The 26,443-nt window shown below is 38.5% G+C and overlaps 1 pseudogene; it reads right to left on the bottom strand.

The window, feature by feature from the left end:
- Nucleotides 1-5,003: 5,003 nt before the first annotated feature.
- LOC117978076 (ribosomal protein S6 kinase beta-1-like) lies at nt 5,004-25,984 on the bottom strand (annotated as a pseudogene).
- Nucleotides 25,985-26,443: the final 459 nt, after the last annotated feature.

Below are 26,443 nucleotides of genomic sequence, written 5' to 3'. Positions count from 1 at the left end.
TCACAGGTAAGAAGTGGTTCATGCAAAATACCCAGCTCACACTAGATATATTGAGACATTAGTTAAAACAGATTAGTTCACTACGTTATTTTGTGCATACATACCAAATTATCAAATGTAGCTGACCAAGTGTGCCTGAACAAATTGTTGATTGTTAGCACAAGGTCTTCCTAGAGTTTTTTATGAGGCTAGTTTTCACATAGGTTGTTACATGTATTTTTTAAGTAAATAATTCATGTCTACTATGTGACATAAGTTGAAAAACAAAGATGTGTAACATCTAACATAAAAATCAATACTAAAACTTGTTATATACTTAAATAGCTTCAATTTCTCAGCAGAACAGCTTTTAACCCATTCCTTACACACATAGTTTATTTATATGACAACTTGAACACATCTGACATGTTAATGAAAATAAATTATTTAAACCATTTATACACCTGATATGTATACTAATTTCTTCCTATCAGGATAATAAAAAAAATCACTTCTATTTTATGTTCATTCAAATTTGCATTTAATTTCTATTTACATTCATTCAATCCAAAATCAAATAATACAGTAAACTAAATACAAGATGAAAAGCAGAAAAGCACAGCACTCCTGATAAGGCAGCTGAATAGTTTTATTTACTGATAGATGCAAAGCCAACTTGGGATAGGAGAAACAATAGTTTAAAGCGCAAACACAAACATACACGAACCCATCTTTCAGATGTTATTCCAGATAATCCACTGAGATAATACTTGTGCTATAATGTTAAGAATCACACAAGAAAAAGTACTGTATTAATCAACAACAGACCACAGGTTATGTGTGACAAATACTTTTATGATAGTTTGTCCAGCTTGCTAGTGTCTACTCCTATGAAAAAAGGTAGATGTTTGGACATTGATGATTTTGAGAAATTAACCATTTTCAAAGCCTCAAAATCTATTCTTCATAAATTCAACATTTCTCATGGGAATAATCTTAGATCTAGCTCTTCTTGTAAACTAGGAACCATATGATTAACTGAATATTCAAAACAGGTCCTATATCAAATATATAATCCAAGGCTCAGTATATTAATGCTATCTAAAATGCATCTTGTTTATAATCACTTATTACCTATAGTAAAGAATGTTCAATTTTTGGAGTATCATACATGCATCCTCCACCCCTCCCCTCAAATTATCTTCTATCTCAAAAAATAGTATGGAAAAATCCTTCTTGAAGGATTCAAATTAGTTAAGACCATAAAAGGGGAAAAAGAACATAATTTTCCTAAAAATCTGGTTCAAAGTTCAATAATTAATACTTTACATTGTTAATCACAGCTGGTTTATAAGTCCCAGTTTAGTTATTCTGTAATGCTACAAACCTTATAAAATCAAATTAGTAAACTTCAATTCAGTGATTATATTTTACTTAAAAAACAGCATGTATAAAATAAAAAAATCCTGTAATAGCTGATTTTAAAGAAAGTAAGTGATGAAAAAGAAAGCACTTAATCTCTTTTATACACTTAGTATAATCATAAAGAACCCTCTTAGAAACTGAAGACTGGTAATATTGACTTCATATTTTAAACTATGCTTGGATTTTTACAAATAAATATAGATAAGCCATATTGCATGGGTGTGTGCTTTCTGTGACACTAATGTGACACTTGACACGTTTTCACAGTCATAGTAGGGATATCCATTTATGAAACAAGTTCTCAATAAACTTTCCACAGCATGGGAAATTAATTTCACTTAATAAAAGTGAAGTCAGAAAAACTATGTATTTGTGTGGATGGTAGCTGTGCAATTAATGCTTTTTATGTAGAAAAGTTGCAGCGTTTGCCACTATTGCTGGCACTACTAATTATCAAAATGGTTTAACTGGGGTGGTTATAGCCAGCCAATCACAGTGCTCACGTTACTAGCAAATAGGACCTAGGAGGAATATTTTGGTGTATAAGTTTCACTGGAATTTGGTCAGGCAGTCAACACTACAGTTAGTTAACATATTTGAAAACAAGTATCAAGAGTATCACAAGCCATTTACAGTCTGAAATAATGCCTGTACACGTCACCATAGCTTTTCAGGTTCTGTTTTTTCAGACATCACAAATTGTCAGAGAACAAGGATCTACACTTTAAGTATAATTTCTGCCCTTAATTATTATTGTAGCTTCTAAGTTACCAGCAACAGTCATAAAGTTCTCAGTAGGCTGCTGCAATAAGGGAGGAGGGGGAAGAGGGAGTGATTTTTTTTAAAAGGCTTTCTGTCCAAAGATGAACTTTTATCGATTCTTTCAATTATTGCCACAATTGAAAAGGTATATTTCCAATCATTTTTCATGGTTCTGTTTTTGCTTACTGTCATAGGATTTCATCCCATCTCATTTGAGTTGCAATTTCAAAAAGCAAAGCCTTGCTCTTTTCTGACTGAATTCATCATGCATAAAGAATTTTATGGCTTGGATCCTATGGCTCAAAAAGGATCTATTTGAAAAAATCCTAGGGTTGCAAAATATTACAGATTGACTTTGCACACTCAGACTGAAGACATTATAAAAGACAAACAAAAAGAGGTGGTAAAACTCAACTGCAACTGCATGATCATCTGTTATACCAGTATGCACTGAAATATATTTTTACAAAGCTCTGCAGATATTAAACCCTTTCACTAGCTAAAGTCATGGAAATGCTCTCTTTAAGGCAGGAAATAGTTAAGGAAGGTAAAGTTACCTTTACTTTTATTCTTTGTACCTGTAAATCATTTATGTAGATTTTGTTACAATTTCAAAAACATAGTGTCCTGTTAACATGTTTCCTAAATGAAGCCACTAAGTTTTCTTATCTACTGTGGAAGACATTCATCAAAAGGCCATCAAATATTTTTACAATCAAAAAATGTAGCCCCAGTATAGGAGAAAAAACAATAGACCTTTTTTTCTTTTTAAAACTGTTGAGGAAAAAAATATAAGGAAGGTAGATAGTAGAAACAGTAGAAAGAATTAAAACTGAAAATCTTACCAATTTGCTGTGAAGAGATTAGACAGAGAGTGGGCCACAGCAACACCCTCTTCCCCTGGATATCCCTATCTCTCTCACCTTGCCGACCGCAGTATGTATTTTTTATCCTGACTCTCTTCTGTTGTTCTTCAGCCATGGGCTGAACACATTTGGCGTCTTGAACCAAATACTGGTGTAAGAACAGGTGGCGATTTTTTTTCCAGTGCAATGCAGGCCCGGGACAATGATGACATGTGGGACATACAACTTATGCCCATTCCAAGGCTTCCAATTAATCTTAGCACATAGCAGTACTGCAAGTAGAAATGATTAAATAGATTCTTTTTTTTTTTCTCATATTACAGACGAGTATTGCAGCTGGGTTACTGAAAATAAACCCCAGGTCCACCCCAATCCCTCAAACCAGCCACAGATGTGGTTAACAATGTTTCATTTGCATTTTATTATTTCACCAAGAGAAGAAACGGAAGTTGTTTGGCTTTCTTCACACCAACTAATAATTTTGCATTTTAAAGTTTGGGATGTTTTTCATAATGAGCTGAATCAAAAATCTACTTGAAAAATATATTTATATAAAAAAAGATTCAGGTTATGTGCACGTAAAACATCAATTGGTAAGTTTCTTTTGTCTTTGATTCCATGTTGCTGGAAAAAGTTTGACCAAGCTTGCATGCTAATTTGTCCTTAGTTGCAAGTATTATAGGCAATTTTGTACTTTGCCTAATGAAAGGATAATCCTTCTTCGACACAGTCAGAACTCAACAGTGATTCAGAAGCAACATCCTACCCTTAATACTGTCAGTTTCGAGTCATCAACATGAAAATCCTTGATAAGGTTGAGATGTCGCGAGGAACCAATTAATTGATGTGCCTGAGTGTTCAGCAGTACTATTTTGCTTTAAGTTTTTTTTTGCACGATTGATTTTTTTAAAATCCATGTTTATTTTTCCTCTGTCCAAAGTGTTCTATGTAATGACACTGACTCTCTGAAACTGTCATTTTGAGTCTTGTTTCACCTTGTAGGATGCTCACACATCGGCCTCTCCACCTTTTTTGCCTTAAATTCATTAAAAGCATTGCTGTGGCATAGATTCATACGCAGGTGCTCTGGCCGTTTGGAGATCATGGGAAAAGCTTGTTTTTTGTATGGCCCAGAGTTCGGCTGTCGTATTGGAAGTGGCGTCAATGCTTCCTCACTCGTTGTCACATCCATCTGCTCTGTGCCACTTGTTTCCATTGGGTATTCCACAGGTGTCTGAGGACTTCCTGTGCTGGCCGAAGCACCTCTTCCCCAGAAATCCCCAGGAGAAAATTTTGGCTTTAAGACAAGGAAGAGCTGTCATTCATTTGTTTAAGGGTCATCTCAACAGACATATTTCCTTTACATTTAAAGGGAGTGGGATAATATGACATTTATTTTCATTTAATTTTATTTTCATGTGGATTAGCACAAAGGCAAAAGTTGAACCATCTCTCCCCCGCCTAGATTAACTTCTAGAATTTCCTAACTGGTCTCTTTACCTCTACACCTGACCCCCAAAACCCTCAATGAGATATATATATATTTAAATACATATTATATATATCATTTTACTCTCCTCTGCTCAAAACAGCTTTCTATTGCATTTAAAATAAAATACTTTTCCAAACCTCTGCCCTTCTCTTCACTCACCACACACTCCAGGAACATTGATTTCCCTTTCATTTCCAGGAAAAGGCAACTTTTCTCCTCCCTCAGGGCTTTTGCATTTGCTGTTCTTCTGCCTGCAACATTCTTATACCTCCTATTTTTGTAGGGCTGGCTCTTTCTGTTCACTGCTAGATGTTACTACACCAGGGAGGCCTTTCTCTGACCACTGTGAGTAGAAGCCCCCTTGTTTTTCCTCTGCTCTCTACCACTACATTCTTTCTTTCCCCTTTTAAATCATAGCACTTAGCACTACTTGTAATTGTATTTTTGTATATCCTTTTGTCTATTGTGACTCTCCCCCTAAATTGTAAGCTTCATCAGGACAGGGACAATTCCTGTATTATAGTACTATATATATACACACTCATATATATACACACATACATAACATGCAGCATGTAGTGCTGGTGCTCTTGGTACACAATAAATGCTGAGTGAATGGATAAAGAAGACATTTGCCAGTGTGGCTGCTTACTTTCAGGAGGGAAGGTAAACCATATAACATCATAGATTAGTCAGACTAGTCCTTTGCAATGTAAGATATAGATGCTGTGCTTATGTCAACCAAAGAGAATATGACAGTCTTTCATTTATGTAACTTGGCATAAATTTCTTGTAGGTTGTAAAAAAAAAAAGTGAAAATAAGAGTGTGACATACCTGACAGATATTCGTGGGCTGCCAATAAATCTTCGAGGTGATCGGATTTTTGGTTCAAAGGAAAACTTTTCTTTCACACTTCAAGTACAGATGGAGCCACATAAGTAAAACCCTGAAAGAACAGTAACAGTGGACTACAGAATGGCATTTTGTCATATATCTCAAGAAAATGGGGTTGTTCAGTCTGACATACCTACACAGCGATGCACACCTAAAACCACCAATGTGTACAGTCTCCCACGTCCTCAACCTCATTTTTAGACCTGTTAACTTCTTTCCAGCCATTTCGTGAGGCACACACTTCAAGAAAGCAGAATTCTATTGAGCTTGATATGCTAGCAAACAAAATTCCACCCTACTGACAGGAATCGAAAAAAAGGAAAATTCAGCCTCCATATGAAGATGTTAAATATGGCCAGGCACGGTGGCTCACGCCTGTCATCCCAGCACTTTGAGAGGCCAAGGCAGGCAGACCACCTGAGGTCAGGAGTTCAAGACCAGCCTGGCCAATGTGGTGAAACACCATCTCTACTAAGAATACAAAAATTAGCCGTGCATGGTGGTGCACGCCTGTAATCCCAGCTACTCGGGAGGCTGAGGCAGGGGAATCACTTGAACCTGGGAGGCAGAGGTTGCAGTGAGCAGAGATCGCATCACTGCATTCTAGCCTGCACAACAGAGCAAGACTTCACCTCAAAAATTAAAAAAAAAAAAAGATGTTAAATACTAGGAGAAATGTAAAGAAACTTCTAGTGTTTCTAGCCACAGGCATATAAGCAATTAAGTTTATCACCCCAAAACAGTTTCTCATAATTAGGTCAAAGTAAAAACAATTTTTTGATTTGGCATCAAAGTCAGATCTTGTGATCTTTCTGGTTTATGGCAATGATTGGACAGAATTTGTTTTTTGTTTTAAGAGACGGGGTATCCCTATATTGCCCAGGCTGGAGTGCAGTGGTGATATCATAGCTCACCACAGCCTCAAAGTCCTGGAGCCAAGCTATTCTCCCGCCTCAGCCCCTCAAGTAGCTGGGACTATATAGGCATGTGTGATCTCTGCCCAGCTAGAATTTGGTATTTTCTTGATGAATAAGTATCAACATTTCAAAAACCTTCGTTTGTAATAGGCAAAAATGCAGTTTTGTTCATTTTAGTTCTCTCTTGGGCCTTACTATTAGGCTACCAGCTGTCATTTCTCTTACTGTCAATATTCATTCTTTTAACCATCTTCACCTATCCTCTCTTCTATTTATCAAAATCTATGAGTAAGCATTATGTGTTACAATAAATAAGACTCAACAAAGCTCTGGGTGAAGGCCCAAAGAGTGCAATTCTAAAGTGCATATGATTTCTGACAGTTATATGTGAACTTCAGACAATAATTTTACAAACATTCTAGTGGACTAAAGCCGTAACTACCAAGAGGTACAGGCTGTGCCTTAATCATCTTTGAATTTCCTCTAATTCTGTGATGGGGTCTTACAACAGGAATTGAAATATTTGTTGAAATGAGGTTGCTAGAACCACATTATCCAGATAAGTGGGATGTCACTATATATACATATACACACATATATATACGTACATATATATATATACACACACATATATACACGTACGTATATATACACACACATATATACACGTACGTATATATACACACACATACACGTACGTATATATACACACATACACGTACGTAATATATACACACATATATACACATACGTATATATACACACATACATATACATATGTATATATATACACATATACATATATACACACATATATATACATATACACACACATATATACACACATATATACATATATACACACACATATATACACATATATATATGTGTGTGTGTGTATATATATATATATATATATATTTTTTTTTTAGATGGAGTCTCGCTCTGTCGCCCAGGATGGAGTGCAGTGAATGGCACAATCTCGGCTCACTGCAATCTCCACCTCCGAGGTTCAAGTGATTCTCCTGCCTCAGCCTCCCGAGTAGCTGGGACTACAGCCATCACGCCTGGCTAATTTTTGTATTTCTAGTAGAGATGGGGTTTCACCATATTGGCCAGGCTGTTCTGGAACTCTTGACCTTGTGATCCACCCACTTCTGCCTCCCAAAGTGCTGGGATTACAGGCGTGAGCCACTGCACCCGGCCTATTTTTTTACTAATGTTTAAAGAGACCCACTTTATGTACAGAATTCTGGCTACAACCTAACAAAAGAATTGCTCTGTTCATCAGTTACAGCCAATTTAAGTAATTATGAAAAGCTCAACAATACTTTAACTGGCAATGAAAGCTTCAATATCTCACTTTTACCACCACAACTTTGGATTTCTTGGTAGCTAAATAAAATGCTTCTATTTTGTGGGGGGAAAACTGTCACATAAGTTGAAATTTTGCAATGTTCAGTTGACGAAGAGGTCTCTATGTTAAATCAAAGGTATAAATTCCACATCAGTAGCACGAGAGGAAAAAAAGCCAAAATTAAAGTGATTCATGCTCATTTCCTTAACTGAACCTAAGATTTTACTAACAGAGATGTCGTAACTTTGATCATGCACACATCAAACTTGAATTTAAAAACATGCATGCACTCACTCATCTTTTATCTCTTATGTAATTAATACTGTAAGATTATATTTTGCCTACATGCTCTATATTACTAATTTATAGGATTATTACTATTTGGTGTTGTTTACTCAAAACCATACTGTACTACACACTTTTGCATTCCATGCTAACTTTATTTTTTTAATTAATTTTTTTATTTGATACAGAGTCTCACTCACTCTATCGCCCAGGCTGGAGTGCAGTGGCACGATCTTGGCTCCTGCAACCTCTGCCTCCTGGGTTCAAGTCATTCACCTGCCTCAGCCTCCCAAGTAGTTGGTACCACAGGTACATGCCACCACACCCGGCTGATTTTTGTATTTTTAGTAGAGAGGGGGTGTCACCATGTTGGCCAGGCTGGTCTCGAACTCCTGACCTCAGGGTTATAGGTGTGAGCCACCATGCCCCATGAGCTTATTATTAGAGCTTATTTCCCATCCCATAAGATACAACACTACTTGTGTTACATAGTGAGCAGTGTGGGGAAGAAAAGCTTGAGAATTAAGTTAGTGACAAATCCAGTGTACTCAAAAAGAGGGAAAAAAACACTCTGAAACAATTGCTTTCCCCATATTCTATTCTCCCTAGAGGTAGTCCAAAAAGGAATGACAAAAGAAAAAAAAGGATACAAAATGAGATACATGTTCATGTGACATATAAGTACAGTAATAAAATAAGCATATATGATATTTAAGCAAAATAATATGCATTGATGGTCATCTGATATAAATCCATCATTTCTGTTGGCCAACATCTAAAACCTTTACTTTTCTGAAGAGACAAGCTATAAATCTATACAGATATTTCTACAATGAGAATTCACTATTACATATGATCCAATATATTTTGATGTCAAATATTCACAATTAATGTTAAAAAATCCCCTACTTGGCCAGGCGCGGTGGCTCATGCCTGTAATCCCAGCACTTTGGGATGCCAAGGCGGGTGGATCACGAGGTCAAGAAATCGAGACCATCCTGGCCAACATGGTGAAACCCTGTCTCTACTAAAAATACAAAAATTAACTGGGAGTGGTGGTGCGTGCCTGTAGTAGGCTGAGGCAGGACAATCACTTGAACCCAGGAGGCAGAGTTTGCAGTGAGCTGAGATCGCACCACTGCACTCCAGCCTGACGACAGAGCGAGACTCTGACTCAAAAAAAAAAAAAACCCTACTTATGTTAAGAGTACCAAAAATAGGGCCAGGAATGATGGCTCAGGCCTATAATTTTGGCACTTTGGGAAGCCAAGGTGGGAAGACAGCTTGAGTCCAGGAGTAAAACAGACTCTGTCTCTACAAAAAAATTAAAAATTAGCTGGATGTGGCACACACCTGTAGTCCAGGTACTCATGAGGCTGAAATGGGTGGATCACTTGAGCCTGGGAGGTCAAAGCTGCAGTGAACTGTGATCGCACCACTGCACCCTACACCCAGCCTGGGCAAGGTGAGACCCTGTCTCAGAAAAAAAAAAAAAAAGGTACCAAAAATCTATAGCTGTTTCAGGAATAAAATACATGTAGTTAGTGAGGTTTTTCTCCCCCACTGCTATGACTTAATTTTTGGTTGAGATGCTAAGCCAAACATCATTTTAACTCTGTGGCCCAACCGAAAAAGGGAATCATACTCTCCAAAGAATTGTACATTCCCACTCTAATTGCTAAAATGTTGGATTATGAAAATCAATTTTGTACATATCAGTAAGTTATAAGAGCATGGCTTATTAAAAAAAAAAAAGCGGGCGAGGTTACCTACATGAACTGCAAAGCAAGCAAACTGAATTTTCTTCTCGAAGAGCCCATCCTCATACTTAAAATTTCCCACAACTATATGGAAATTCTTTCACTTACCAGAAAGAGCTGATGGGCACTTTCACTGAGAGTTGAGTCATCTGGGCTGTCGACAGGTGTCTGACGTGTAAACTTGGAATCAAACTGACTTACATCCTCTTCAGATTGCTTTATACAAACAAAATAATTTAGAAAATAATGAATAGTCCATATTACATCAATCAAATGCACTGTAAGCTCTGGGAGCTCTTTTCGCAGGGGTTAACTATAATAAAGTATTAGAATAGTCTTAGCAGGCACAGAATGAAGAAAAAAATGCAGGTGGAAAGTACTGAGTCAAATTACATCTTCAAATCTTAAACATGCATTAAAATAGATTTTAGTATACTGTTATTCCTATTAAAAATGTGACTATATCAACTGGGCATGGTGGCTCATGCCTGTAATCCCAGCACTTTGGGAGGCTGACGCGGGCAGATCATGAGGTCAGGAGTTCGAGACCAGCCTGGTCAATATAGTGAAACCCCGTCTCTACTAAAAATACAAAATATTAGCCGGGAGTGGTGGTGGCGCCTGTAATCCTAACTACTTGGGAGGCTAAAGCAGGAGAATTGCTTGAACCCGGGAGGAAGAGGTTGCCGCAAACACAGATTGTGCCACTGCACACCAGCCCAGGTGACAGCGCAAGAGTCTGTCTGAATAAAAAAAAACAAAAAAACAAAACAAAACAAAAAAGTGAATATATTGAGCTCAAAACGAGTTGGAAAAAATGTGAATATCAATTTCCTCTCTCACAAAGCTTCAGTGTGCTTAGTCCACTGGCTAAATCCCTGTTTAGAGATCATTAGTTCAGTTGGCTACTGCAGGTTTGTAATAAACCTGAAAAACTACTGAAGCAGAGTTAAAACATGAATAATACTGGTAAGATGCTCCAGTTAAAGTTTCTTCCCACAGCTTATTTCATTCCTTTAGAAATCTAAAGGAGCAAAAATAATTTTCTATTCTGCATGGGTTATAAGTTATATTCCCTTGTGAAAGTATAGTTATCACTTCAGTTCTAACCATGAGATTGATTTATGTAATTCCTTGTCTCTTTCCCAAAATATCTGGTTAGACTCTTGGGCCAAATCTAGGAAGTAAATAATAATTTAGAATATCTGACTTAATACTAAAAGATGACCACATTGACTTGATAATTCTCTTAGAGCCCAGACTGTGAACTTGCACTCCCTGGAGGAATGGCTGATTCCAAGTGTAGGGAAAATGTAAAAGATAAGCAGAGAACAGCAGTTTCCTTATTTTGCTCTCTCGTCCAACACCAGACAACGTGCTCGTCAAAAGGACTCAGAACCCAATATGAAGACGCACCCAGCATTCAACGAAGGGAAAAAATGAGCATCAATAAAAATAACGGCCAGGTGCGGTGGCTCACGCCTATAATCCCAACACTTTGGGAGGCAGAGGCAGGTGGATTGCTTTTGAGCTCAGGATTTGAAGACCAGCCTGGTGAACATGGCAAAACCCTGTCTCTACCAGAAACACAAAAATTAGCTGGGCGTGGTGGTGTACCTGTGGTCCCAGCTACTCAAGAGGGTGAGGTGGGAGGATTGCTGGAGGCCGGGAAGTCAAGGCTGCAGTGGGCAGAGATTATACCACTGCACTACAGCTTGGGTGACAGAGTAAGACCCTGCCTCAAAACAATAAATGAATAAATAAAAATAAAAATAACTGCAATCAAACGAAACACAAATATGTTAAAACGTGTAAGTTCATAATATACTAAAAAAGAAAAAACACACACACAAAGTTCATTGGTCAATTTTGGAAGATGCTAGGGAACTAATTCATTATTTTGAAAACTAGGAAAGAATCAAACATACATCCTGCCTTTCCTGTATGAACTATACCTTGTGTAACTAACTGTTCAAAGAGTTTCTCTTTATGAAAGAATTCCAGCTAACAAAGAAAGAAGAAATAACAGAATAAAACCATTTCACAAACACCTGATGAAATTATAAAAGTAGGCCAGAGTTTCTCAACCTCAGGGCTACTGACATTTTAGGCCTATTAATACTTTGCTGTAGGGGGCTGTGCTGTGCTGACTCTTACCCCTGAAGGTACCTATAGCATTCCCTCCCCCAAGTTGTGACAATCAGTGTGTCTCCAGACATTGCCAAATTACCCTGGTAGTGAAATGCTGACACAGGCAATGATCAGTGACCACTAACATCACTAAACACACACACACACACAACTACACATTATGCCTCCTGATCAAAGCATATGCAATACCGAGAGTTTAATCTGAATCAAATCAACCACCTAAATTTAACTACCAGTTTTTGGAAATTCAGGGAACAGATGAACATGGGCAATGACACCTATGGGGATAATATCAGCAAAATCAAAATTTGAGAATTCTACAGGACAAATGACCCAGTTTCTTCAATAAATCATTAGGGGAATCTATAAATGAAAAGAGACTTAAGAGACATAGTAATCAAACTATATACAGACCTTGATTAAATCCTTACAAACAGGAGAAAAAAAAAAGAATGGAACAACAACAACAAAAAAACTAGGTGGGGCAACACAGGGAGACCTCATCTCTAGAAAAATTCAAAAAATTAGCTGGGTGTGGTGATGCACCCCTGTGGTCCCAGCTATATGGGAGGATCCCTTGAGCCTGGGAGGTTGAGGCTGCCATGAGCCACTATCATGCCACTGCACTCCAGCCTGGGCAACACAGAAAGACCCTATCTCAAAAAAAAAAAAACTGGGGAAACTCAACTTCTTAGGTGTGATGGTGGGATGGCAGTTATGTTTAAACAAGATGACCTAATCATTTTTAAGCTGTGCAGTAGGTGTATGACAGTCATCCTCCTTACAATTGTTTGTTGTTTTTTAAAGTGGGTCACATTATGCTCCATGACCAAAAAATAATCACTATCATCCTCCTCCTCCTCCTCCACCTACATCCCAAGGAATGGAAAAAGAAACTGTTTTCTCAGATTCTGAAGTGGGAGAAAGACAATAACTAACACACTAACTCATTTACTTATAAACATATTGTTATGGATTGAATCGTGTGCCTTACCCACCCCCCAAAAAATTTCATATGTTGAAACTCTAACCTCTAGTTCCTCAGAATGTGACCTTATTTGGAAAGGGTTATTGCAGATGTAATGAGCGAAGATGAGGTCCTACTGGAGTAGAGAGGAACCCTAATCCAATATGCCTGGTATCCTTAGAAAAAGGGGAAATTTGGCCACAGATACGCACACAGGTAGAACACCATGTGAACGTGAAGGCAGAGATCCGGGTGATGCACCTACAAGCCAAAGAATGACAACGATTACCAGCAAACCACCAGAAGCCAGGGGAGAGGCATGGAACATACAGTTTCTCACGGTTGTCAAAGAAACCAACTTTTAACAACGTGATCTAGAACTTCTAGTCTCCAAATCTATGAGATAATAAATTTCTGTTGTCTAAGCCACCCGGTTTGTGGTACTTTGTCGCAGCAAGCCTAGCAAACTAATGCACGTATATTCTATATTTTGAAGAAAAAATTCCCAAAGAATCATATTTAAAATGGTTAAATTAAGCAAAATAAAACAAACCAAAAAAAGAAAGGTCCCAACTACCCGAAATATTTAATTGTCTTAGGTAACTGACTTAAAAATAGCTAATACAGTCAATTGCCACTGGCTTTAGTTCTTTAAAAGATAGTACAAAAATAAAAGATGCTTGGCTGGGTGCAGAAGCTCACACCTGTAATCCCAGCACTTTGAGAGGCTGAGGTGGGTGGATCACTTGAGCCCAGGAGTTCGAGACCAGCCTGGGCGACATGGTGAAACCGTTTCTACAAAAAAATACAAAAAAATTAGCCAGGCATGGTGACATGTGTCTGTAGTCGCAGCTGTTCAGGAAGCTGAGGTGGGAGAATCACCTGAGCCTGGGGAGGTCAAGGCTGCATTGAACTGTGATCGTGCTACTGCACTCCATCCTGGGTGACAGAGTGAGAGCCCGTCTCAAAATAAAATAAATAAATAATAAAAACAAAGATGCTGAAGAGAGGATAAACCAGAGATCTTTGAACTGCTAATAAAAATAACGTTTCTGTCTGCTCTGAGATTTTTCTTACTCTAAAAAAATCTCAAGCGATCTTCCTGCCTCAGCCTCGCAAGTAGCTGGGACTTACAGGCACATGCCACCATACCCAGCTGACTTTTAAATGTTTTGTAGAGATGGAGTCTTGTTATGTTGCCCACGCTGGTCTTGAACTCCTGGCTTCAAACAATCCTCCCACCTCAGCCCTTTACAGTTTTGGGATTACAGGCGTGAGCCACTGCACCCAATTATAAGCTTTCATGTATACTTACCAACAGAGGTTTAAATGGGGGCTCCACCTTTCGAGCCAGAAGTTCTTCCCAGTTAATGTGTCTAAAGAATGGATGAGCCTAGGAAAAAAAAGCAGAAAGAAAAGTTGAGGGGAATAGACTTTGCTGGATTGATAAATTAATCACCTTTTTGAAGTTACAAGTCACAAAATAAGCTAACTTATAAGCAACTACATATAACCCTCAGAAATACATAAAACTAGCATTATCTCCCCCACAAAACACCAAAGATGCCAATACCTACTTGAACATCTCCAGCATCCCCAGGACCAGCTCCCAGATGAGAAGCAGCATTTCTTTTCAGTAGCTTTAAAGAGGATAAAAAAGCCTGGATAAAGAACCTTAGTCAAACTGATTTTTTTCCTTTTTAGACTCTGCTTGTCTACTTTGCCTTGAGAAAATATAGTTTATTGGCCGGGCATGGTGGCTCATGCCTGTAATCCCAGCACTTCGGGAGGCTGAGGCAGGTGGTTCACCTGAGGTTGGGAATTCGAGACCAGCCTGGCCAACATGGTGAAACCCCGTCTCTACTAAAAATACAAAAAGTAGCCTGGCGTGGTGGCGCACGCCTGTAATCCCAGCTACTAGGGAGACTGAGGCAGGAGAATCACTTGAACCTGGGAGGCAGAGGTTGCAGTGAGCCAAGATCATGCCATTGCACTCCAGCCTGGAGGACAAAGCAAGACTCCATCTCAGAAAAAAGAGAAAAGAAAAAAAGATATAGTTTACTAATTACTACTGAATAATTGTTTAAGGGTCTGTAATCCCAGCACTTTAAGAGGCCAAGGCAGGTGGATCACCTGAGGTCAGGTGTTCCAGACCAGCCTGACCAACATGGTGAAACCCTGTCTCTATTAAAAATACAAAAAATAGCGGGGCATGGTGGCGGGCGCCTGTAATCCCAGTTATTCGAGAGGCTGAAGCAGGAGAATCGCTTGAACCTGGGGGACTGAGGCTGCAGTGAGCCAAGATCGCACCACTGCACTCCAGCCTGGGTGACAGTGCGAGACTCTGTCTCAAAAAAAAAAAGAATTTAAAAAAAAAGAATATGAAAAGAAAGTCGTTAAACAAATCTGTACTTCGCCTTCAAAAATTGAAGACTTTTTTTGTTCACTATATATTATTCAAAATATACATTAAATTCTATCTAGTTAAATCCTAGTCATTGAATCTTATACTGTCAGTGACCATTTAAGAACCTTACCTTTTTAAGCAGATCTCTGGCTTCTTGTGTGAGGTAGGGAGGCAAATTAGTTTACATTTGAGGATGTTGTCAATTGTTTTCTTTCTATTCTCCCCAGTAAATGGAGGCTAAGAGTAGAAGACAAGTGAAAAATATTAGCAGGGAGTGAAAAGTATTAGTATATAAGAAACAAATTTTAAATAACCATATCCATTTCCTGAATTAGTTATGCATGGAGATCAGAAATGTATGCTGTGAAATGGGCTAACTGCTAAAGACCTTTATTTTGTTTTAGAGACAGGGTCTCTTGTCAAGGCTAGATTCTATTAATAATCCTTAGCCCAAATGATCCTCCCACCTCAGCCTCCTGAGTAGCTTGGGCTACAGGCATGCACCACTGTGCCTGGCAGACGTGCAGTTTTTAAGCAACAGGACAGAGGAAGTAGCAGTGTCCTGGAAGGAAGCCTGTGTTTCCACCATTAACTTGCTGTGTGATAATAAGTGAGCTATGTGATTTTATGCTTCAATTTCTCCATTTATAAAAATAAGAGCATTATCTGTTCAACATCTATTTCACAGGCCTGCCATGACACAGATCATTTCAACGAAAATGTTTCTCAAAGTATGGGATCCCATATAATCATACAGCATTATTAGTGTTAAACTGCTAATAACAAATCTTTGGGCTTTGAAAACTCCATTGGTAACATTTTCAGAAAGCACAGGACAGGTCTCTTGCTACAGTGACTCAGCATAGACCATAATACATGCAGCTTTTAACTGTGCACCTACTGCTCCAGTTGGCATGTCATACATTAATGCTCCCAAACTCCACCAATCCACAGCACAATTGTGGCCACTTCTCATCAAGATTTCAGGGGCCGTACAATGAGGAAAATAATATGCTTAAAAATGCCCCCATTGGCATATCATGTGAATTAGAATTTTAAAAACAATATACAGAGTCAATGAGGGTACAGAAAACAGATACTATTCCTTAAAACAGGTAAAATTAGCTATTACCTCCAAACCAATTATGTTTAACATGCAGCTCACATGTATTCTATTGCTCCACAAAATGTGTGTGTGACTGTTCCGTCATGAATGATTCTTTGCATAGTCCAAAGTCTGTTAGTTTCACATGACCTGCAATGAAAGATTACAGCATGATTATTCTCAGAATTCTAAGTATGTGCAGTGTTTGAACATGTCATATAACACCTTAATCTATCCTTCCATTTAACTTTTCTTGCCTCAAACTTTTCTTGCAGATGTCAAGAACAAGGTACCATCCATAAAATGGGATGCTAACTGTTTAAGGCTAGGGCAAAGTCACATTTGCCAAAGATACAATCTATCTGGTAAAGAGAAAATAAAGATAGAGAAAAAAGTGAAATAACCTGTTTAAGGCTCTAGCTTTAAGTATACACAGAATCCTCTACCATCCTGAAAAAGAAAAATCCTGGAAAAACTGTTTTATGAAGTCTAGTTTAAGTACACGGACCCTAATAAACATATTCTGTACCTTTTAAACAAAGGTGTGAGATAGTACTTCAAATATATAGCTTTTATCACAGTGAACTGTGAAGAGTTCTTAAAATGGTCTCAGAAAGTCACTATAACAAGGTAGCTCATTCTGCCCAATGCTACCAATTAGGGGAAAGAAAGAAAATTGCTAGATAGTATGAATCAATCATCGCTGATCCAGAAAGTAAAAAACTTACCACCTTATACAAAGATCATTTCAGTTCAACTTTAGCTTTCTTTACTGGACTGTCATAACAAGTGGTTCAACAACCTCAGGGGCTCTAGTATTTGAGGTTCATTTCACAGAAAAGGCACAATGACCTATTGATTCAAATGTAAACATATACTACACTCTGATACAGAAGTATGGCCTTTATTTTCACAGAACCATCTGATACACTCAACCTTATAAATGAAAGGAGAAGTCAACTATTCTATCACTCCCCTATTCTATCCTGTGACTTAGAATTCAGATCAGAACCAGGTTTTGGGGAGTGAGGAGGTGTTGATGAGAGGAAGGAAGAGACGCTGATTCCCATGATCTATTCAGTTAAGTATATCATTTCTCCTTAAAAAAAAAAAAAACAGGTGGGTGGAGGAGTATAATCTGGAATGTTTATATGAGCCTCAGTTGTTCATACATCATTCTCTAAGAGTTTGAAACAATTAACTACCTCATGGATTATTCTGTAGACATCTAAGGATTAGCAGCTGCTACCACCTTCTAGATACCCTGGGTCATCTGGTTGCTCCTTTGGGGTATGAGTGAATTGCCAAGTCTACCCACAGCCCAGATTAGCATAAATTGAGCTGTCTGTAGCAGCATGCAGTTGTAGTCAAGGCTCACGGTGTTATATCTATAGTTGTATAGATTATCGGTCTCTCTGATGTTTATGTTTGTTGTTGCAAACAAACAGCAAGAATAAACTGATTCTGGCAGTGGGGGAGGTGGGTTATGCCTGTAATCCCAGCAATTTGGGAAGCCGAGGCAGGCAGATCAATTGAGCTCAGGAGTTTGAGACCACCCTGGGCAACATGATGAAACCCCATTTCTACAAAAAATACCAAAAATTAGCCAGGCGTGGTGGTGTGCCACAGTAGCCCCAGCTACTTGAGGGGCTGGGGTGGGAGGATCACTTGAGCCTGGGAGGCGGAGGTTGCAGTGAGCTGTAATCATGCCACTGTATCCCAGCCTGGGTGACAGAGTGAGATCCCCATCTCAAAAAAAAAAAAAAAAAAAAAGAGTAACCTGATGCCTATTAAACGTCATATTCCCAAAGTTTTATCAAATACTTTGGTTCAATTTCAATCCTTTTTCCAGCATTAATAAAACCTACTGTAAGAAGCATAGCTTCTAATATTTACATATTTTCTTTTTCTTTTCTCTTTTTTTTGAGATGGAGTCTCGCTCTGTTGCCCAGGCTGGAGTGCAATGTCACGATATTGACTCACTGCAACTTTCGCCTACTGGGTTCAGGCGATTCTCCCACCTCAGCCTTCCTGAGTAGCTGGGATTACAGGCATCCACCATCATGCCCGGCAATTTTTTTTTTTTTTTTTTGTAGAGATGGGGTTTCACCATGTTGGCCAGGTGTCTTGAACTCCTGACCTCAGGTGATCTGCCCGCCTCAGCCTCCCAAAGTGCTGGGATTACAGGTGTGAGCCACGGCACCCAGCCAATAATTACATATTTTCATTACTAAAACTCAACTTATATAATTAAGATTCACTTTTCAATTTAAGTAACAAGCCAAAATTAATGTTTAGACTGGCTTTTATAGTCTAAAACATTATACAACATTTTATGTAAGGATTCCAAAAACATGAAAAACTATAGAGTAAGGATTAAACTAAAAAAGGCAATTGAGCAACTATTATCCTCAACTTCTTTTACTCTCACCAAGTGTAATTACCTAAAGACTTAAAACATCAGCAAGTACTATGATGCCATAAATTCTGAGGGAGGAAATATACAAAATAGAGAGATGACTATGGGGCTTTGAAAATGGCCATGACCTGTGTGGGAGGATTTTAAGATGATTATTTACTATAGAATTGTTTACGGTATGTCTCCACCTTGGTGATTAAGCATGATATTCTCCAGCTTCAAGTCTCTGTAGATGATCCCCTTTTGATGTAAATGCCCCAAAGCCATGGAGATTTCTGCCAAGTAAAAGCTGGAAACAAAAGTGATTTAACAAAATTAAAAAGAGTGTAATCTATCCAAAACAGTTTATGTATGGAACAAAATTCCTTGAAAGAAACAGATATGCACCAAAGACCAAATTAGTGGGGTACAGGGATGTATGGGAAGAAGAGATGGCACAGGATGCTGCCAAAAGGCATGGGGACATTTATGTTTCACTCATTTTAGTGAAACTATAAAGTGCTTTATTTTGCCATTAGAACATACTGCTAAAATTGCAAAGATGTCCAGAATATGCTAAACTGCCATTGGTCATGTTTTGTTCTGTCTGTAGGAATTAAGCTAATAGTCATTCATTTCAAAACAAATTTCTCCCATCCACACTCAACTTTAAAATCCCATAGGAAATAGGAACGTTGTTATTCTACAGATCAAATCTTGATTTCAAAAGGTATCTTATAACCTGACCCTTAGAAGCCCACTCATCCCTTACTTAATACAGCTACATATTTATAGACAGCTAAGGCCCACAGTATCTGCCCTCCCTCCAGCCAGCCAGCCCACAACGATAAACTGTGTGACACCCAAATTTATCTACCTCAAAAGAATAAAGGGCTGAATCAACCCTGTCTGGATGTGAAAAGCACAAGGCACCGCAATACTGGCTGCTTAACAATGTTGCAATCCTGCAGATTATTCCAGGATGGAGAGGATGTGTCCTAGAGGAAGGACTGAGGCAGTTTCACAGCCAGCACGACCACAAACACAGCCTCCAACACCGCTCAGTGAGCCTCCTCCACAAAAGGGCACTTCATCCCTAAGGCTCTTAAATGCAGCTTCCGTGTTAGAAAAGGCCTGAAATTAAACAATGGAATGCAGTTTTGGTAATTAAGGTAGAAAAAACATTTAAGTGTTGTTTTCTATTAAATTAATGTGTAGGATAAACTGATTTATTGTGATCCAATATTGTTGCTTCACAAAATGATGTGCATATTTTTCATTTGAAGCAGATGACATGTTTAGAAATAGGAGGGTAAATCCCATCCTGACTATATAATCAGACCACAGATGATATGCCAGGCTTATCAGCTCCCTAAGACTGCACCTTGAGAAATAGAAAGCCTAAAAAAAAAAAGGAGATGATTTCTGATAATTTCCATTGTTCCACACATAAAGGTTCACTGGAAAACCACACTCACCCACAGTCAAGGCAGGCAGCTCACCAATTCAAGGAAAGAAAGCAGCAATGAGAATGGTTCTGTTAGGAACAACTGGTGTGAAGAGCGCTCCACTCAAGCCTAAGGGCAAAGAAGTGATGTGACCTCCATAGCCGCCCAGTCCCAAAACTGCTTCTCGCCCGTGAAATCCTGAGTGAGTGACTGGCTCCAGATCAATTTACTGAATCATGTGGCTGCCCATAGTGGGAATGGGGCTTTGCTTGTAATTACCTGAATCTTTGCAACCACACAAAGTTCACTTACCATGCAGTGTCTTCCATAAATATTCCCTCTCTTTCTAACTGCATAAATAGTTCTCCTCCTGTAAAGAAAAAGAAAAAACATTAAAAATAAAACAATATGGCCAGGCGCGGTGGCTCACGCCTGTAATCCCAACACTTTGGGAGGCCGAGGCGGGCGGATCACCAGGTCAGGAGATCAAGACCATCCTGGCTAACACGGTGAAACTCCCGTCTCTACTAAAAAAAAAAAAATTAGCCGGGCGTGGTGGCGGGCGCCTGTAGTCCCAGCTACTCGGGAGGCTGAGGCAGGAGAATGGCGTGAACCCGGGAGGCAGAGCTTGCAGTGAGCCGAGATGGCGCCACTGCACTCCAGCCTGGGCGACAGAGCGAGACTCCGTCTCAAAAAAAAAAGGAAAAAAAAAAAAAAAGAAATAAAACAGTATTTATTCCCAACCCACTTCTAATGAGAGAGTTTGTGCTTTCCTTCTAACCATAATTAAAAGACATCAGCCCCTTAAACATGAAAAACAGATGCTAAAAATTATAGGTTTTAAAACTAAGTCCTCAGGATTCTATTTTTAGTAGCATTCTTATTCTTCTGTGACACACATATGTTTAAAAACTAGAACTGCCTTGGAATTCCTGGTTTTATATCTAGAAACTTTGAAATATTTGTAGATTCCAGACCTGAGGTTAAAAAAAAAATCTTGATTAAAAACTCTTTAACATTTTACCCATAAGTAGAAAAATGATAGTCTACAATTAAATCACCCTCACTAATTTTAGTGAATGCTCATATTTCGTATTTTCAGAACCCTTAAATAAACAGTATGAACCTGGCAGTGGCCTAGTAAAAAACATGGCACAATTTGAGTATCAAAATAAATAATGATAATAAAGGGTTATATCACATTGAATGGTATTAGAATCCCTAAGCCCACAATGACATAAATAAATGAATACATAAATTTTTTAAATGGGGAAGAAGAGAAAGTTCTTTATTACGGTAGAATGCCAAGTAATAAATGAAGAAGGCATGACGGAATAAGAAAAATTACTTGGCAAACATCACAATTAATTGTTGCAGGCAAGAATCAATGGATGTCAAAACTGAATGTGGGCTGGGCGCAGTGGCTCACGCCTGTAATCCCAGCACTTTGGGAAGGCAAGGCAGACAGATCACCTGAGGTCAGGGGTTCAAGACCAGCCCGGCCAACATGGCAAAACCCCATCTCTACTAAAACTAAAAAAATCAGCTGGGTGTGGTGGTGCCTGCCTGTAATCCCAGCTACCCGGGAGGCTGAGGCAGGAGAATCACTTGAACCTGGGAGGTGAAGGTTGCAGTGAGCTGAGATCCTGCCACTGCACTCCAGCCTGGGCGACAGAGTGAGACTCCGTCTCAAAAAACAACAACAGCAACAAGAACAAAACTGAACATGAAAGTTTGATGGAAGGTATTTAAATAATCTCAAAGTATCTCCTCAAAAGATACTTATTAAATACAAAGGCAAAAATGTCACCAGGGAAAAAACCGGCAGACACCACCTTATACATGTGACTGAAGTTAACATCACAAGTAATGGGACAAAGATATAAATAATCATGTACCTCTTGATCTGATGCATTAAGGAGTACACAATGTCAGTTCAATGGTCCTGCCAACATTGCATAACCTGAATCTAATACTAACAAAACATCAGCTAAACCCAAAGCATTTCTACAAACTAACTGGCCTGTACTAATCAAAAATGTCAACATCATGAAAGTCAAAGAAAGACTGAGGAAATGTTCCAGATTAAAGGAAACTAAGGAGAGTTATAATTGCATCAAAGTTAATTTCCTATTTCTGATCATTTTAGTATAGTTATGTAAGATACTGTCCTTGATTTTAGAAAATATACACTGAATAGGCTGGGCGCAGTGGCTCACACCTGTAATCCCAGCACTTTGGGAGGCTGAGGCGGGTGGATCACCTAAGGTCAGGAGTTCGAGACCAGCCTGGGCAACATGGTGAAACCCCATCTCTACTAAAAATGCAAAAATTAGCCGGGCGTGGTGGTGGGTGCCTGTAATCCCAACTCGGCAGGCAGAGGTTGTAGTGAGCCTGAGATTGCGCCACTGCACTCCAGTCTGGGCGACAGAGTGATACTCCATCTCAAAAAAAAAAAAAAAAAAAAGAAAAGAAAAGAAAGAAAACATACACTGAAATTTTAGGGGTAAAGGGAAATCATGTCTGTAACACTCTCAAACAGTTCAAAAAATTATGCATGCATGCATGTATATATGTATACACATATATACATATACATAGAAGGATAAAACAAAATAAATGTGGTGAAATGGTAACATTTGGGGAACCCAGGTATCCAGGTGAGAGATATATAGGAATTCTTTTTTTGTGTGTGTGTGACTGAGTCTCGCTCTGTTGTCCAGGTTGGAGTGTAGTGGTGCGATCTCAGCTCACCACAACCTCCGCCTCCCAGGTTCAAGCGATTCTCCTGCCTCAGCCTCCCAAAGAGCTGGGATTACAGGAGCACACCGCCATGCCCAGCTAACTTTTCTACTTTTAGTAGAGACAGAGTTTCACTATGTTGACCAGAGTGGTCTCAAACTCCTGACCTCATGATCCACCCACCTTGGCCTCCCAAAGTGCTGGGATTACAGGCATGAGCCACTGAGCCTAGCATAGGAATTCGTTATACTACTCTTAAAACTTTTTAAATATGAAATTATGTCAAAATAAAGTTTTTCTGGGTGGGCACGGTGGCTCGCACCTGTAATCCCAGCACTTTGGAAGGCCAAGGCGGGCAGATCACCTGAGGTCAGGAGTTGAAGACCAGCCTGGCCAACATGGTGAAAGCCCAGCTCTACTAAAAATACAAAAAAATAGCCTGGTGTGGTGGTGCATGCCTGTAATCCCAGCTAAATGGGAGGCTGAGGCAGGAGAATCACTTGAACCTGGGAGGCAGAGGTTGTGGTGAGCCGAGATCACGCCTCTGCACTCCAGCCTGGGCGAGAAGAGTGAAACTCCATCTTCACACACAAAAAAAAGGTTTTCCAGTGGCAATAGTCACAAAAAAGTTGCTACATTCTGCACCTTTCTGTTCCATGTTACATGTTACTGCAAAATCTTTCTCAGAGAACTGAACTGTGTTTGCTAGAAATAGATACCTGTGGCCGGGTGCAGTGGCTCACACCTGTAATCCCAGCACTTTGGTAGGCCGAGTCAGGTGGATCACTTGAAGTCAGGAGTTCGAGACCAGCCTGACCAACATGGTGAAACCCCATCTTTACTAAAAATACAAAAATTAGCCGGGCATGGTGGCACATGCCTGTAATCCCAGCTACTCGGGAGGCTGAGGCAGGAAAATCGCTTGAACTACAGGAAGCAGAGGTTGCAGTGACCCAAGATCACACCATTGCACTCCAGCCTATGCGACAAGAGCGAAACTCCATCTCAAAAGAAAAAAGAAATAGATACCAGTGATCTAGAAATGATATGGAAGCAACAAGTTCCTATGAGGTGGTAGGCCCTAGCAAATGTGGATGATTTCCATTATAAGCTACACACCCCATCATTAAGGCTACAATAAACTAAAAACTCTTGTTTAAAGACCCAATTCCAAAAATAGTCAGTATGTTAAATAATCCTCCCAATTATTTAAATTACAGTATCTTACCCCAGTACAATTTGATGGCTCTACATCACTTAGGTATTTGTTTTTCTGTTAAGTGACTGATTATAAAGGAATTAAGATAAAATTTTACAGATGAGGGAAAAAAATCTTCAGTTTCCTCCATATTTGTCTGCCAAAAGAAACATTTGGTCATATCTGAATTTTGCACTTCAGCGTACTCATCAATTTTAAGCACTATTTGATCATAATGGGAAAAAGTATTTTTCCATTGAAAAATAACATTTTGACCCAGTTTCTGGAGCAAATGCAAATAATTACTCCAAACTCTGTGTACTGACCACTGAGATACTCAAGGATGAGGTAGAGTTTTCCACCAGTCTGAAAGGCATAAATTAAATCCACGATGAAGGAATGCTTTACTTCTTCCAGAATATTCCATTCTGCTTTTGTATGAGCTGTATCTTTAGCATTTCTTACTATCATTGCCTAAAGGGAAAAGAGATGATCTATAAGAACAAAATAGTGAACATTTTTATTCTATAGTAACTGGAAAATCTATTTTGTGTTTTTCTTGCCAATATTGAACTATTAACCATAGTTCCCACTAGACACTGAGATGGGGTAATGGAAAACGTTCACTTTATATATGCCTCTGTGCAGTTTGGATTTTTTGCAGTGAACATGTAAATGAATACCTAAAGAGACTTTTTAAAAAAGATATCGGTAATCAGATCACATTTATTCACATATTCACAAACTACTGAGTGTCTACCATGCTCCAGGCTGTGCCAAGAAAGCAGAATTGAAGGAATGCCCTGTCCATAGGAGTCCAAAAGTCCACAGGAGCCCAAAGTCTCAGGGAAAAAAAGACAAGTCAATGTAGGTAAGCGCAGGATGGTAAGGGTAAACAGGGGAACTACATCTGACCTAGCAAAAAGTCTTGCTTGAAGGTTATTAAAATGAAATGTGGCCTGGATGCGGTGGCTCATGTCTGTAATCCCCGCACTTAGGTGGGCAGAGGCAGGAGGATCACTTGAGCCCAGGAGTTTGAGATCTGCCTGGTAACAAGCGTGACCCCATTCTCCACAAAAATGGTTAAAAAAGAAAGAAAGAAAGAAATGTAGAAGGTAAAAAAAAAAAGGCATTCCAGTGCAAAAGAGGCTTGATAGGACAGGATATGTCTGGGGAATCTACAAGTAGTTCAGTATGGTTAGAAGTGGTTAGAGATTAGGCTACAGAAGTAGGTAGAGGCCAGGAAATGGAAGGTCTGGACAAAGGAAGGTCTGGGTGAAATGAACAAACCTTTGGCTTTATGAAAGACACGTCTAGTAGCAGTAGGGAGTATTAGGAGACAAATGAGACTAGTTAGGAGGCTAGTATAATAAACCAACTAAGAAGATCTGTAAGAAAATGAAGGTAGAAAAAAATGAAAGGCTAAGAATACATAATTTGCATTTGCTGACAAACTAGACATGAGAGGAAATGAAGATATCTTTATTTCTGCATAAGTAATAGGATAGATAATGGTGCCATTCAATACTGGCAAATGAAAGTGAAAAAGTTTTGGGAAAACTATGCCCTGTTTTAGACATGCCAGGTATCAGTTCCAGGAAGTTAACCCAATGGTACATCTCCATAAGTAATATGGAAAGCAAATACACAGGTTACTGGTTGCAACATTATCTGTGAAACTGACACACTGGAAACAGCCTAAATGCTCAGACATAGGATATTGGCCAAAAACCTATGGAATCTACACAACATGTAACAAAGCTATAAAAATAAGAAACATCTCTATAAAAACAAGATACAAAAGAGTATTTAAAAGTACAGCAGCATGGATACTATGCTATCTTTTATACAAGAAAGGGGAAATGAGAATATATATGTTTTATATATAATATATATAACATATATAATATATAATATATATAACATATAATATATAATATGTAATATATAACATATAATATATAATATATATAATATATATAACATATATATAATATATAATATATATAACATATAATATATAATATATATAACATAATATAATATGTAATATATAACATATAATATATATAACATATTATATATAATATATTATATATAATATATATAATATATGAAATATATGTAATATATATAAAATATATATAATATATAATATATATATAATATGTATCTGCTTATACCTGCAAAAATGAAGACAACTAAGACAAACTAAAAGCTAATGATAATGGAAGGGAAGGACAAGAACTCAGACTTTTGAGTATACTCTCTGAGTAAAACCTCAATGGG

The sequence above is a fragment of the Pan paniscus genome, chromosome 19, assembly GCF_029289425.2.
Source record: "Pan paniscus chromosome 19, NHGRI_mPanPan1-v2.0_pri, whole genome shotgun sequence".
NCBI lineage: Eukaryota > Metazoa > Chordata > Mammalia > Primates > Hominidae > Pan > Pan paniscus.
This window is presented reverse-complemented; position numbering and strand designations above follow the sequence as displayed.